This window comes from Anopheles arabiensis, chromosome 3 (genome assembly GCF_016920715.1).
Source record: "Anopheles arabiensis isolate DONGOLA chromosome 3, AaraD3, whole genome shotgun sequence".
NCBI lineage: Eukaryota > Metazoa > Arthropoda > Insecta > Diptera > Culicidae > Anopheles > Anopheles arabiensis.
In genome coordinates this window covers 52,986,965-53,002,829 of record NC_053518.1, presented here as the reverse complement: position 1 = coordinate 53,002,829, position 15,865 = coordinate 52,986,965, and the positions used below count along the sequence as shown (strand labels likewise).

At 40.0% G+C, this 15,865-nt stretch overlaps 1 long non-coding RNA gene across 1 annotated transcript; it reads left to right on the top strand.

Annotated features, from left to right (window-relative positions):
• Window positions 1-1,381: 1,381 nt before the first annotated feature.
• On the top strand, window positions 1,382-2,788 carry LOC120902098. Its single transcript, XR_005739371.1, has 2 exons — window positions 1,382-1,879; window positions 1,950-2,788. It is a non-coding gene; the product is annotated as an uncharacterized LOC120902098 (long non-coding RNA).
• Window positions 2,789-15,865: the final 13,077 nt, after the last annotated feature.

The window sequence follows — 15,865 nt, the reverse complement described above, 5'->3', positions numbered from 1 at the left end:
ACATTTGGCCATCAAGGCTTTAGAAAAAAGCACAAAACCAGGATCGACGGCACTTGTCAAAAACGACGAATGTTGCTGGTTTACGGGTATGATAAATGAATTGTTTTCGTTTAATAAATATTTGTATAGCACAACAAACTTGTATTTTGCATGCACACTTTATAAATCGGCATTTTCAACGTGATATTGCGGCTGCTGCCTGTAAACAAATATCGACGGCTGTTGTCAAACTGAATCTCAAAATGGCAACATGCCAACCGCTAAGAACACCTCCTCTATATTCCACCTTGGGTACGCGCATGCAAACGATGCTACAACAATGACAGGCAAAGCATGGGCCGATGAAAGGCACGTGAAACTGTGAAAAGATCGTTTACGTATTGTCCAAGCTGTCCCGATCAACCTCAACTTTGTGATGAGTGTTTTAAGATTGTGCATCAAAAGTAAAGGATGAATAAATGAACTCCAAGATTTTTTAATTATTGTTCATTCTCATTCTCATTTATTTATGAAAACATAATAGAAACTCATTTTGATATTTGAATCATTTTTTTGAGAATATTAACCGTGAAAGAAAAGCATTGTGAAAGAACCGATCAAATACGTGCAAATTTATCTTTTGTAACACGTCTTTTACAATGTGTAATGTGTCAGCCACTATGTGGCTGACGTGGCCCGATCGGAAAAAAACCCGTCAGCCACATAGTGGCTGACGTGGCAGACAACGTGTTAAATTGAATTGGTGTGAGTTGTTCTTCGGTGTGTGCCTGTTTTAAGATTGTGCATCAAAAGTAAAGGATGAATAAATGAACTCCAAGATTTTTTAATTATTGTTTACTACGCTTTTAGCGATAACCCAAGTGCCACAAATCCACTAAACGACCACTAAACGGCTTCTAAACGACTCAAGCACACTACCTAAACGGAATATAAAAAGACTTCGTTTAGCAGACGGCAAACGACTCATGCATTCTAAAAATAGCAAAAAAGCTTGTGGCGCCATCTGTTTGTGGGATTCCCAACCAGCGGAGCTTCCTCGCTTGGAGGAGAGCTTTCTCATTTCCTCTGTACTGTTGTATGGTTTCGCATTGAAGTTATGCATCGCTAGAACTAGAACGGCGATACGATTGTTTAAATACTAAACTCCAACGGAAACCACCAGCACTGTAGCAAGTGAGATTTGAGTAATGGTCGTTGGTATTGATACCCACGTATCTGACCACACGACCATTCATATAGATTTTTGATCAGAAAGTTAGAAGGTTATATAGGTCATGATAAGATGAAACTTGTCGAAACACATTGCAAGAAAATGATAGCTATATAATGATGAGTTGTTGTAATACGCCATCTATTGATCAAACCAATGAAGCTGTGGAGCTTTCATTTTTTTCTATAGATATTCAATTTTCCAGTCGTTTAAGCTTAATCTGTGGCGCTTGGGTAGACTCTATACAGGTTACGACAAAAGTCCGTTTTGGCCGATTTCCATTAAAAAAATGAATGAAAATTTTGACAGACAAATTGGAATGGTTTGTTTACAATTGGACTGGTTTGTTTACAATTTGACTGGATTGCAATCGTGCAGTTATTTCATTATTTTGTGATTATTAATTTTTTGATGAAGTAATAACTGTAGCAAGGGAGAAATCGACTAAGTGAGAAATATACTTTCGTTGTCGTGAAAAGATCCAACATGAAGGAGTTTAAGATTGTGTCAGGGAAAAGGATTACATCGAGCAATCGGAAGATTGCTGTGAAATCATTCGCTTCTCAGCATTACCAGCATTACGGACAAGGAGATAAATAAGCGCGTGAAGTACACAGCTAGAAAGCATATGTCGGAGGGAAAATGTATGCTGTTTCTGGAACATGCGCGGTAATTTGATTCACATTTTAATGAAATGAAATTTTCATTTTTATAAACTCTCTTCTCATATATTTCTCAGGTGGGTGTGCAGTGCAGACACAGTTTCATCTTACGAGATTCTTTTCCGTCCAACAACAGTAAAGTATATATGAAGAGGGAGGGGTGCAAAGTGCCGTACCTTCCCAAAGTAATCACTGTTCGTAATAGGTGAGGAATATTATCATGCCTGGCTGTTGCACAGTATCCGTTGGGATGAGGTCTAGCTCCCTCGAGGCCAACGGACGATGTCCCATTCCGCCCTACTGCAACATAGTGCCCAGATGACCGAGATGGCATGTTGCTTCGGCTAGGTAAGTATCTTTGCACTAATGAACCAATGCCCCGTTGCATGTAGTTCCATTCTAGAGAACGAAATCTTTTACCAACCGGATGCAGCTGCAGCATTATCAGAGGGAGAAGAGTTATGCCACCATGGGTATAAAATAGAGATGTACCGTCATACAGAGATATAACAGTGCCGTGCAGTGCTTTTGGATCTACCAGTGCAGCATGATGGGTCCAGTACATAAATAAGCAACAATTGCAACCATAGACTGACTCCAGCGTGTGATCTGGCGGGATAATACGTTTTGACACGCAGACTGGATGCACGTGATCATACGTCATCTATCATCTCGGTTCACTATTTAATTTAATTTAATTTATTTATTCATTTGTTTAATTTTTATTTGATACAAATATCTGCTTCAGAAGGCTAAATATAAGGAAACATATAAACTGTAATATCTTAGACATATGACCACGATGCGGCCACTGTGCTTCGTGTGTCAAACTTGATCATGTCCGCTGTCATGATCATCGTTAGCGCGTCAATGAACAATAAACGTCATTCGTTTACGGATCGTCGTACCGGCAACATCTTCAGTTTTCTTCTGTGTCGGTTTATTTCTTCTGCCTTTATTCTTCTGCCTTCGGATTGTGCTCAGTTAGAGTTCATCGGTTGATTGAATTAATTCAAATTAATTCTATTCATTACATCTCAGAAGTGGGATACGTCCTATCGACTACACCTGTTTTGCTGTTTGCACCCTCACGATAAAAAGTATAGAGAAAAGTGTGTGCGTGTGTATGTGTGTGCGGGGTGACGCCACGATCCGCCATCACGATGCCTACAAAAGATGAGATGTTGTGTGCTCTTGAAAGTAAGGGCATAGAAGTTACGGCTTCTATTCCACAAATTCGGAATATGTTTTCCGAAAACGTTCTACAACTAACATCAGCGGAAGCAGTCGCAATAACCTCACGAGGTGAGATATGCCCCCCGTCGAGCACCGCCATAGCCACCACCACCACCACCGCCGTAACTATCGTCGCTGCAAATTGCGCATCCACCATTTTGGAAGGCGACAACGATACCGATTCTGCCACCATTTTGAGTGCATCCGTAGCTTGTGCTCCCATCGCGCTTAACAATGAGGATTCTTCTTCGCTTCCTGCTAACGCCGGCAACGAAAATGAACTCAACGAAATGCGACGACGCTGGGAACTTTTAGAGCTTCGCCAAAGGGTCAAAACCCTTGAATATCAATCGGGAACATTTTCGGCAAGCGATTTGAAGCTAGATGGAATTATTGAGCCTTTTACAGGAGACGATGCATCAAAGTGCATCATTGAATGGCTTGACGAGCTAGACCATCACTTTTCTCTGTGCCGCGTCCAAGATTCTGATAAATTCTTCTACGTGTACCGTTTACTGAAAGGATCTGCTGCTATGGTCGCTAAAGCCTCTCGTGCTTCAACAACTCACTGTCGTACAGCGTATAAAGCTCGCCAGGCTCCGGTGGGCTGGCCATGTTATACGTATGGAAACGGACGACCCAGCCCGTAAAGTCTTTTTAGGCCGTCCACAAGGACAGAGGAGGCGTGGTAGGCCCAAATTGAGGTGGCAAGATGGCGTGGAGGCGTCCGCCATTAAGGCCGGGATAACGGACTGGCAGACGAAGGCGTGAGACCGTGAGCGGTTTCGGACACTCCTGAGGAAGGCCAAGACCGCAAAGCGGTTGTAGCGCCGGATAAGTAAGTAAGTAAGCTTCAACACTGCAACAATTAAAAGATGAGCTGGTTGCAAACTTTTATGTGACACCCACGACCGAAGGCGTCTACCGACAGCTGCGTAACCGTCGTCTCTCGCCCCATGAGACAGCCCTGCGTTACGTATTAGATATGCAGCGAATCGCCAGTCGCGCATCCGTTCCTGAGCCTGAATTGATTAACATCATCTTCGAAGGGCTTGGCAGTCCGTCCCACACCGCTGGAATGCGTTTTCTGGACGAATAAGTGGAGGATTTGAAGCCACTTTTGAACAAGTTGTTGTGATATTTGTGGGGCTTGGCTAAAACGATGTTGTACTTATTTAAAACAATACAATAATATAATTTATTAATCCTAAGCCCTTTTTGTGCGTGACCGTCCCGCTCGGCCGCCTTATTCCAAGAGAGCACGATCGTCCTTTCGATCGTGCTGAGTGGCCTCTCGGCTCGCTGAGTGACCAGCCAGTCGGAGCCGAACTGTATACGCAGGTTGACTCACTTTCCGTAATTCGCCCTAAAACGCCTCCATAACACAAGTTCGAGACGATTCGACCACGATATGTTGCTAAATCATCCGAGAGCCCTTTTCCAGTGATCGCAAACGGGTTACAACTAATCGGGGAACAACATCAACAACTGTCCGTTGTTTCAATTGCTCCCAGTTTGCGCCAACGCCGCCCACCAGGAGCTTGTTTCCGATGCTTCCAGCTGGGACACAACTATAAAAGCTGTCCGAATGCTGAAACCAGCGCTGCTGCTTATCCAGATTCAGCCAATCGCGTTGATATCGATAATGCAGAAACACTGCCATTAAATGAATTGCCCGAGTTGAGGGCTTCTTTTCTTAAGTCAGGGAAAATAATCATGACAGTCAAAGAATATTCCTTATTTGATACAGGTAGCCCAGTAAGCTTTATTAATGAGAAGATTGTACCTTTATGCCTGTTATCTGATCCAGTTCCTTCCAACTACAAAGGTTTAGGAAATTCGCATCTTTATACTCGTGGCCAAATACACTGCCGAATTCAATTCAGGGAGACGAATCTCCATCACATGTTTGTTATACTGCCACATACATCTATGGCATGGCCAATAATCATAGGGAAAGATCTACTTCCAGCACTTAATTTGTTATTTGTTATTTGTTATTTATTAATTAAAATTCAACGGACCGCAAGTGGCCCACTTGAAGCGAATTCATTTACATTCATTCATTATAACATAGTCACATTTCGGTCATTCATTTGTCACGCTTAGTCTTAAGTAACATAATTAAAATGTAAAAGGTCGCACGACACGAATACTATTTAACAATGCGGTGCGCGACATGTCAGGTTGATGACGATCACAAATAACATTAAACTCACGGCACATACGAATAAACGGATCAGAGGAGCCAAAGCGAGTGCGGCGTTCCTCCACGTCAAGTAGCGATCTAGCTCGGAGCGATCTCGGCGGGACATACATGTTGAGCCTCGAAAGAAGCGCGGGCGAGTCGATCCGATTGTCAAGAAGTCCCGCGACAAACAGCCTTTGAGCGTTGCAGTTCCGCTGCTTCAGCGTCTCGATGCCAAGCAACGCACAGCGTCCCTCATAGTCAAGTTGGACACTCCAGGAGCGCAAAGCGAACCGCGTGAATTTGCGCTGGATCGACTCTAAACGAGCTAGGGGGCGAGCAGCTGTAGGCCACCATACTACTGAAGCGTATTCTAACACTGGTCGCACCAAAGCACAGTATAGCGTCTTGATGCAGATCGGGTCAGTGATGTCTCGTGCTATTTGTTTTAGTAAGCCGATCAATTGGTTACCCTTAGTGACAACGTGCTCTAGCTGGTCGTGGAAGCTCAACTTTTCGTCAAGGAGCACTCCTAGATCCGTGACACAGCTTTTGCGACCAATGGTAGATCCATTTAACTCATAGTCATACACTAAGGGGCACCGCTTTCTCGCAAACGTAACGACAACACACTTCTCGACGCACAATTCAAGACCATTCAAAGAGCACCATGACTGGAAGGCACTTAGAGTGGCTTGAAGGCGGAGTTGGTCTGACCGGTCACGGATAGGCAGGAACAGCTTCGCGTCGTCTGCATACAGTAGGTGGCCGTCAGGAGGGAGCAACCGTGTTACGTCATTCAGGAAAATGACAAACAGCAGCGGTCCAAGATTACTCCCCTGCGGCACCCCAGAAGAAGCATCGATACGGCGCGACGTATGGGGTCCCATCTTCACGCAGTATGTGCGACCAGCAAGATAGGAGCGCATCCAGGCCAGCAGCTGCACAGACAGACCAAGCGTTTCGAGCTTTGCGAGCAGCAAGGCGTGCGGAACGCTATCGAAGGCAGCCTTGATGTCCGTGTAGACTGCGTCGATCTGCGAGCCGGCATCGATGGTCCTGTGGCAGAGGCTAACGAACTCAACCAGGTTGGTGGTGGTTGAACGCTGAGGGATGTTCATCTTATGTATTTCAAAGATCACATCCCGTTTAAACGAACTTGCATTATCCCTACAAAAGCTATAGAGGAACAAAAAAGGAACGTTAGCAAAACTGGTATATTAGATAATGCCTTTAGTGAAATCTGTGCTATTGATACATTTGAATCTGAATTTAAACTTGATACTGGCCCTTTTCTATCCCTCGAAGAGACTTCAACCGTTTTGTCTATTTTTGAAAATTCTTATATAAATAATACTTCTAAAAATAATGAACTATCAAATCACTGTATGAAAATTAATCTAACTAATCAAACTCCTATTTTCACAAAACCTTGGAGATTATCATATGGGGAACGTAATCAAGTGAAGGAAATCGTTTCAAACTTACTTAAAGAAAAGGTTATAAGACCTAGCAATTCTCCTTATGCTTCGGCTCTGGTACTCGTGCGAAAGAAGAATGGAGAGGTTTGAATGTGCGTGGACTATCGACCGTTAAACAAAATTACTGTGAGGGATAATTACTCATTACCGTTGATTGAAACATGTTTAGAGCATCTTAGCAACAAAAAGTTTTTCAGTTTACTAGATCTCAAAAGCGGCTTCCACCAGATACAGATGGAAGAATCTTCCATTCCCTACATTTCTTTCGTCACCCCTGATGGTCAGTACGAGTACACCAAAATGCCTTTCGGTCTTAAGAATGCCCCTCTGAATTCCAGAGATTTATTAACTCCATTCTTCGTGAATTTATCGATGATGAAAAAGTGGTCGTCTATTTGGACGACATTATAATAGCCTCCTTGGACTTTCGGTCTATCTTAAAAACCCTTAAGGCAGTTCTAGAGAGAATTAAACAATGTGGCCTTAAGCTTCGCGTTGACAAGTGTAAATTTGCGCATCAAGAACTTGACTATCTAGGATACAAAGCAAATGCTTTCGGTATTCGACCTAGTGATCGGCACATTCAAGCCATTAGAAATTATCCGATGCCTTTTAATGTTAAACAACTCAGAAGATGTTTAGGACTCTTCTCTTATTTTCGACGCTTTGTCCCTTCGTTTTCTTGCATTGCTAAACCACTCACTAATTTACTTCAAAAAGATGAATTATTTAACTTTGATACAAGCTGTTGTGAAGCATTTGAAACATTGCGAGAGAAACTAACTTATTCCCCTATCCTTACTATTTTTGATCCCAAAACTGAGCTTCATTGCGATGCCAGCTCGTTCGGCTTTGGTGCTGTATTATTACAGAAACAAGAAGATAATAAACTTCATCCTGTGGCTTATTTCTCGAAGACAACATCTAAAGAAGAGGCAAAGTTGCATAGCTACGAGCTAGAGACGCTTTCCGTTATCTATGCACTTAAAAGATTCCATGTATACGTACATGGGTTGCCTTTAAAAATCTTTACTGACTGCAATTCATTGGTCAAAACCTTAAAAAACAGGAATGCAACGGCTAAAATAGCAAGATGGTCTTTGTTTTTAGAAAACTATGATTACACAATTCATTACCGATCTGGAACGTCTATGGCTCATGTAGACGCTCTAAGCCGAACTGAAACCGTTGGAGCAATCAGCGACTTAGATCTTGATTTCCAACTTCAGATTGCTCAATCCCAAGACCCCTTAATAAATACCCTACGACAAAAACTTGAAGCTGGTTGTGTTCAAGGATTTATCCTCCAAGATGGTTTGGTATATCGTCAGTCTTCCACAAATCATCTTCAATTATATGTGCCACGAGAAATGGTACACAATATTATCCGACACAATCACGAAAATATTGGTCATCTTGCCATCAGCAAAACTTGCCAGACCATTAGCCAACACTATTGGTTCCCTCATATGAAACCAAGAGTTGAGAACTTCATTAAAAATTGTTTAAAATGCATAGTCTATTCAGCACCTCCAAGAACTAACAACCGAAATATGTACAGTATTTCAAAGACACCCGTACCATTCGACACGTTGCATATTGATCATTTAGGACCCCTACCCAACATTACATCTCGCAAGAAATATATAGTCACACAGTCCATCGCTTAATGCACCAGACGACAGCGGTCTCCAGTGACAATCGACCGTGGGACCAGACGACAGCGGTCTCCAGTTGCAAGTCAGCGCAACGCGGCTCCCGCAGGCCACCTGGGCTTGAAGCGTGTTTACCGGTAGTTGTAATTTGGAGTTAGAATAAACAGGTTCTCTCTACTTGGACTCATTATTGGCGCAGCCGGGTAGGCGTTACGAAAAGTGACAAAGTAACGACAAATAGTGGAAGTGCTGAAATAATAAATCAGTACGAAAGTGATCCCGCAAAGTGTACCAAAATAATACGGACATCGAGCATCTTCAAGCACCACAGACGAAACCGTCGCTGAGGAGTAGAGGATTCCCCCGTTACCGCACACACGGAGTACCGTCATCGTTTTCGTACCCTTCGCCCTAATACAACAGCAAGAAAAATCGTAAGTAATTTTAATTTTTCCCATCTTTTTTACGAAACAACGCGTACCAATAGCGCACTACCAGATAGACGCATTGGAAACCGGGTAATAACAGTGAAAGTGACATTATTTACGTCCCTAAACGCTTCAATAGGGAAGTGAAGCAACACCATTCTTTTTCTCCAACGAATCAACACCATTTGGTGGGTAGGTAGAAAAGTGAAACAGTGGATTTTTTTTTCTTCTCCGGTTTTTGCGTTCCAGTAATCGCATAAACTTATAGCCAATGCGTTTAAAATTGGCATGATTTTTTTTTAAATGTCTAAAAACTCTAAGCAGTCTGACATTCTTAAAAAAACTAGACACTTCTTAAGTAGGAACAAATTCAGTACTCACACAGATAGCAGTTCTGAATGCGAGCTATCTAGTGAAGAAAGTGCAGATTTGTCCCACATTCCAACCAACCAGTGTGAATGTGTGTGAATTGAATGCACTAGTTCAACGTGACACCTCCGTAACGGGTCACCAATCGCTTCCACCTGTAATAGCAAGTGCCGAAGCGTTTTTCAGAATTCCCGATCCCATAAGGTCGATTCCGACTTATGACGGAAACAAGAAATAATTAGCAGCGTGGCTGAGCACATCCGAAAACACGCTAAACATTTTTAAAAATTTAGTTCCAGAACCGCAATAGATATTAAATTGTAACAGCAATTATTAATAAAATAGAGGGAAAAGCCAAGGATATAATATGCCTAGCAGGAAACCCCCAAAATTTTGACGAAATCAAAGTGATTTTAACAAACGCGTTAGGAGATCGTCAAGAAATGACTTATTACAAAAGTCAACTCTGGCAAACAAAGATGACGAAGAACATGACCATTCATAAATATTATAGTAAAATTAATGAAATACTCCAAAATATTAAATTCCAGGCAAAGCAGAAAGAAAAGCTTCGCAATAATTGGAATGCGATAAACGCATTTATTGACGAAGATGGGTTAGCCGCCTTTTTATCCGGCTTGAAACAGCCATACTTTGGGTATGCGCAAGCCGCGTGTCCAGAGGATTTAGAGGCAGCATACGCCTTTGTATGCAAATTTAGATGTAATGAAGCCACCGCTAACGCGGAACTACAAAGAACAAAAAAAAGAAAATAATTTTCTAAAGAACATTTTTATCAGAACCATCCCATTATAGTAACTAGAGATGGGAAACAGTTTTCGAAAAACTACGAAACAAAACCGAAAGATAAATTTCTTGCAACTTATCGTGCAAACGATAAAAATGAAATCAAACAATCGTTTCCACAACCAATGAAAGTGGAATCTACAAAAAGTAAAGTAACATTAAATCGAAAGCAGCTTAATAATAATGAAGTGCATCATACTGATAGCCCATCCGAGTCTGAAGAAGAAGAAGATGGAATTTGAATTTTTGTGGATTTGAATTTTTGTTGGGTACAAAAGACACACAAAATAACTTAGACTATTTGCCCTACATAAGTAGCACGAATACAAAAACAAATAAGACTATTAATCTACTAATCGATACCGGGGCAAAAAAAAAAAACATAATTTCTCCAGGTATTATAGAAAATTGCATCCCTACGAAAAACAAAAGCATTAAAAATGTTGCTGGAACTTACAATATCAAAGAAAAGGGGAAAACTAATCTTATCGGTTGCAATCTTCCAGCACAAACTTATTACGTGTTAAAGTTTCACAATTTTTTCGATGGCCTAATAGGATCGGAAGAATTGGCAAAGAACAGAGCGATAATAAATTACAATACCGAAGAAATTGAAATTATAGGCAATAAATTGTCATTTAAAAAATATTTCCCAGCAAACAAATTGTTCGCTTATTCTGCAGAAATTGCTACGACAAAAGATGGTGATTGGTTTGTTCCAAGTTTCTTAAACAAACTTACTGACTCAACAATCATTGTGCCCGGACTATATAATTCAAATAAAGGAAAAACCACAGTAAGAATTCTTACAAGTAAAAAGACGAAACCAACGTTTACTAGCTTATTGGACATAAAAGTAAACAATTTTGAAACCATAACGCCGATACCGATAGCGGGGGCCTTCACGATTCTAGTTAGTTTTTTGTATGGAGTTTGATAGTTGGAGGCTGAAATCATGTAAACACTCCATACAAAACCACACAAAAAACTAGCCTGCAATTTTCAGTCTAGATTATTCTAGCCACAAAGCTAGAATTAGATTCGAGTACCTGCTCGAAAACACGATTTTGTTTACATTTATCCCAAGGTGCATTAAAGAAATCAGGTGATCGAATCTGGAATCAAAGTGTAGTCCAGGTGGTCTCATAGCATTTTTTGTAACCAAATTTGAATATCACTTTTTGACAGAACGAGTGAAAATTTTTGCTCCAACGAGCTTTCTGGAGGCTTGACGAATACTCAAAACACTCTTAAAATCTTCATTCAGAAGCAGAAGCGATAAAAATCAGGCTTCTAAATTCATACACATTGGGATAAGCCAACCTATATATTATACTCACTTAGATAGCTGCTCGAAAACTGCTATACAATGCACACAGCTGACAGGCTGAAATTTCAGCCTACGAGACTCAAACGGAAAGGGCCCCAGCATCAGAAAACAGATTATTTGAAGATGACCTGAATAAATGCATACGAACAAATCACTTGTCAGAATTTGAGAAGGACAAACTTTTCAAAACAATTTTGGAAAATCAAAAGGTTATTTTGAAAGCAGGAGAGAAATTAACAGCCACTCCAGAAATTCAACACAAAATTCCTACGATAGATAACCAACCAGTTTACACCAAAACGTATAGGTTCCCTTTCTCATTTAAGAAAGATGTTGAGGAGCAAATTAATGAACTTCTCAAAAATGGTATCATAAGCCATTCAGCTAGCCCATATTATTCTCCTGTTTGGGTAGTCCCCAAGAAAGGTGACGCGTCAGGCAAACGGAAAATTAGGGTAGTAATAGATTATAGGAAATTAAATGAGAAAACGGTTAGTGAAAAATTTCCGATCCCACAGATCGAAGAAATTTTAGACAGTTTGGGAAAAGCTAATTATTTCACTACAATTGATTTACAATCCGGATTCCACCAGATAGAAATGGACCCAAAAGATAAAGAAAAAACCGCATTTTCCACTGCATTAGGACATTTCCATTTTAATAGAATGCCGTTTGGATTGAAAAATGCACCCGCTACATTCCAACGCGCAATGAATAACATTCTACGAGATTACATTAGAACCATCGCCTTTGTTTACCTAGATGACATAATCGTGATAGGAAACGACATAAAATCGCATTTGGACAACTTATCAAAAATTCTCAAAAGGCTTGCCAATTTTAATTTGAAAATACAGTTAGACAAATGTGAGTTTATGAAAAGGGAAACCGAATTTCTCGGACATGTTATCACACAAGACGGAATAAACCCAGAAAAAAAAATTAGATTGGAAATTACCCGAAAATGCTAAACAAATAAAGCAATTTCTTGGACTTTCAGGATATTATAGGAAATTTATAAAAGATTATTCTAAGATTGTAAAACCAATAACAAAATATCTCAAGAAAAATCAAACTTTAGACGTAACAGACGAAGAATATAAGAAAGCGTTCTCAACAATCAAGCAAATCATATCATCGGATCAAATACTAGCCTATCCTGATTTTGCTTCACCATTTATTTTAACCACAGATGCAAGCAACTATGCAATAGGAGCCGTACTGTCACAAATTCAAGACAAACTAGAACGACCAATCGTATTTGCAAGTCGCACATTTACAAAGTGTGAGACCAATTATAGTACCATAGAAAAAGAAGCATTGGCCATAATATGGGGTATAAATAAATTTAAACCATACCTGTATGGTAACAAATTCACCCTTTTTACAGACCTGACTGGAATACTCGCACCTGAAATGTTGATACAAACTATTCAAGAAGCATTCAAAAGAAATTTAAAAGTTAAAGGACATTTTTTAATGTGCTTCTTTCTAGTAGAAGACGTCATAGAAACAAAAAGGCAAAATCTATTAATATCAACAGAACACAATCGTGCTCACAGAGGAATCACTGAGGTAGAAGCTAAATTAAAAAGATCTTACTTTATCCCAAAAATGCAGCAACGCATAAAACAATTCACAAATAGTTGAGAAGTGTGTGATACACATAAATACGAGCGAAAGCCTTACAACATTAAAATAAGCCCAAGGCTCATAATAGAAAAGCCGCTAGATAGAGTGCATATAGATATTTTCATAATAAACCACGAAAGCTTTCTCTCTGAAATAGACGCTTTTTCAAAACACCTGCAAATGTATTCACTTAAACATAAAAACCTAATAGATGTACAAAAGGCTATGACAAAATATTTTAGCACCTTCGGTTCACCACGTCAAATTATAACGGACCGCCTAAGATTGATGAGAATCAGGACTTGTTTGTACTACCAAATATAAGAACCAAAACCCAACCGAGAGCTCATAAAACTACAGCACATCAAATAACTGATAAAACATTCAAAAATATTGGAGACATAAAACGAAACAAAAGCAAGATAAAAAGATTGAAGAAAAATACCTAATTTATAAATTTTACTGTGTATCTTTACAGATGATTTTAGTTCCGATTTCAACAATCATGTTTTTAACGGAAAATGCAACCACAAGCAAGCTAGAAATACGCAACTTAGGAAATGATCCCTTACTTTTGATTAAAAGAAAAGAATGTAAAATCGTAACTGGAGTTATTAAAGTAGTTCATCCCATTAATCTGACAGTAATAGCAGAAAGCATAACGAAATTCAACAATATCGCTAAAAGCTTAAATATAAAATTACCATTGACCAAGATAGCCACTCGCTACATTAATGTACAATTTTTATGAAATCAAGCCACTAGAGCGAAATAAGAAAAAACGTTGGGACACCTTGGGAGCAGCATGGAAATGGCTAGCAGGTTTACCAGACGCAGGCGATCTTCGGCTCATCAATACATCAATGAATGAACTCATTTCTGCTAACAATCTACAAGTCCAAATCAACGACATGCTAAACGTACGGATTCAAAAGCTGGTGGATACCATAGAAGAAATAACGAAACAATCCTTACTGAACAATATCATAATGAAAGAGTACGAAACGATATTGTTTCTTCTAAATGTAGAAAGCCTCAACTCTGTAATTATAGAAATCCAGGATGCCATACTAAAGGCAAAAGCAAACATACCATACAACAAACTTCTATCATCCAGGGAAAAATTATTGATTGAATCGATAATTCAAAAACAAGGAATATCAACTTCCTTTCCAGAAGAAGCGCTTGCCTACGTCACTACGAAAATAGCAACAAAAAAAGATGTTCTTCTGTACATCATTGAAGTACCACAATTAGAAACCGGTGTTTCCGATATAATCACCATACATCCGCTTATCATCAATGGTACTAGAATAGTGAATATCCCTACAAGAATCATAAAGACAGCAGAAAAGTTATACACCACATCAAAACCAAACGATTTTGTCCAGTACCAAGAGTACCTTCAAGAGATTTATGACGAATGTTCAGTCTCCATTATACAAGGGAAAGTCAGTCACTGCCACATTACAAATGACAACAACACACTTATCGATCTAATTGCCCAAAATAAGGTGTTGATCAACAATGCATATAAGCTCTTACTCCGTTCTGATTGTGGACCGCATGACCGCTACATATCTGGTAACAGTCTGTTGACGTTTAATAATTGTAGCGTAACCCTTAACAATCGGACATTCGTTTCTAAATCAATATTATCCACTGAAGAAGATATACAAGGAGCATTTCTAAACCTGGAAGTTAACAGAAGCCTCTCACTCAACCTGCAGACCCTGAAGGAAGAAAACATGATACACAGAAAAATGATAGATCATTTGAAACTGTCACAGTATGAGCATAAAAACTGGATATAAAGCATTATTGGAGGGCTTTCGATAACAACAACAAGCTTGATTATACTAATAGCCAACATGTGCCTATGCCTGAAGAAGATAGTACGAAAGCATCGTTGCAGAAAACATAAGAATAGCCAAGGCCGAGGACGTCCTTCTTCAACCCCCGGAGAAGTCACACAGTCCATCGCTTAATGCACCAGACGACAGCGGTCTCCAGTGACAAGCGACCGTGGGGCCAGACGACAGCGGTCTCCAGTGACAATCGACCGTGGGACCAGACGACAGCGGTCTCCAGTTGCGCAACGCGGCTCCCGCAGGCCACCTGGGCTTGAAGCGTGTTTACTGGTAGTTGTAATTTGGAGTTAGAATAAACAGGTTCTCTCTACTTGGACTCATTATTATGTATTGGTTGTCATAGATGCCTTCACCAAATTTACAAAACTATACGCTACCGCTACAACTAATACTAATGAAGTATGTGAAGCTCTCACTCAATATATGTCATATTATAGCAGACCAAAGCGAAATATAAGTGACCGTGCAACATGCTTTACTTCAACCGCATTCAAAAAGTTTGTTGATTCTAATGATATCACTCATGTTCTTAATGCAATCGGTTCCCCTCAAGCGAACGGGCAGGTTGAACGTGTTTATCGTGTACTTCGCCCCATTTTAAGCAAATTATGCAATTCTTCTGACCATTCTGATTGAAGTTCGCATTTGAGATCCGCTGAACATGCCCTCAACAATGCTGTCCATAGTTCCACAAACTTTCTTCCTTCGATTCTTCTTTTCGGCATTGAGCAACGAGGCCAGGTCTTAGACGAATTACATGAATTTCTTAATGATAAGCATGTTACAACAAACCGTGACTTAAACCTTCTTCGTTCTGAAGCGTTATCTAACATTGAATATTCACAATATCGAAACGAACAATACGTAGCCAATAGAACCAAGCTAGCCCCTAGTTTCTCTGAAGGAGATCTGGTAGCTATCAAATACACAGATTCCACTAATGCAAATAAGAAACTCGTCTGCATGTTCCGCGGCCCTTATATAGTTCATAAAGTA